Source organism: Mastomys coucha, unplaced genomic scaffold (assembly GCF_008632895.1).
Source record: "Mastomys coucha isolate ucsf_1 unplaced genomic scaffold, UCSF_Mcou_1 pScaffold17, whole genome shotgun sequence".
NCBI classification, from domain to species: Eukaryota; Metazoa; Chordata; class Mammalia; order Rodentia; family Muridae; genus Mastomys; species Mastomys coucha.
In genome coordinates, this window is record NW_022196899.1 from 28,679,368 (window position 1) to 28,680,479 (window position 1,112).

Here is a 1,112-nt window from a genome sequence, read left to right on the forward strand (position 1 = left end):
AAGAGAAAAGCTTTGCTCCTGGAGGAGATGGGTGGGCTCTCACCCAGCTCCAACCCATGTATTATGTGTCCAGCCAGAGAAAGCTGGATCAAGCCTTGGCAACATTTTCTGCCATTGCATTTTGCCTCGCTGGAAGATGTTTCTTGTCCTACCCCACTGTCCACCCCCTCGTCTGGTTTCTCTGCTGGCTTCCTTCCCACAGCGGTGCATGTTTGCTCTGCAAGCAACAGAGCAAGTGGGCCTTTCTTCACTGATGGAGCTCCATTTGCATACCATGCAAACTAGGCCAGCTGCTGCTGCCTGGCTCACAGTTAAGACAAATAACAGTCAGTTGGTCACAGTGTTTATGTGGTTCCCTCCTGGGGTCTTCTGGAGGCTGGGGAATAGCTCCAGGGAGAAAGGGGTTTACCTGGATCTCAGCATAGTGAATGAGTGATTGTGCTAACACTGGAGAGTCACCCTGTGGGTGTGAGTGCAAGTTGAGTGCGTGGCTGGGAGAAAAGCTCAGTCTTGTCATTTAGCCTGAATCACTTTATCAGCATTTAGATTATGTGTGATAAAGTATGAGGTTTTTTGTCAATGTAATAGAAAATTTAGGAAGTTAAGATATTTCCACAGCCCCTGCCCCATCATGAATTATATTATTAAATCCATTTGATACAATGTATCAATTTGTAAGACCATATGTTGGGAAATGGCAATGATTTAAAAACTGATAAGAAAAATTTCCTTAGAACTTATTAACCCCGTGATTAATCTCACCCCATGGTTTTCTTATCTTCTCTATTTATTTATTTCTCTATTTATTTCTCTGCTGCTTCTCTTTTCCTCATATGTCTCCCCAGCAATAAAGCATCATACTGAACCTATTGCAGAGTATTATCTTGTCTGGAACTGCAAGAGGTTGTGTGCTATCTAGATCACCCTTGACATACACTTGGTCTGTACAGGAGTGCTCCAGTCTGTCAGCTGTGCCGGTCGAATCGTTTCTCCATTGGACCATAGTGTGTGCTCACCAGGTGATGGACCACAGTGTGTGCTCTGCAGATGATGGACCACAGTGTGTGCTCTCCAGATGATGGACCACAGTGTGTGCTCTCCAGGTGATGGAC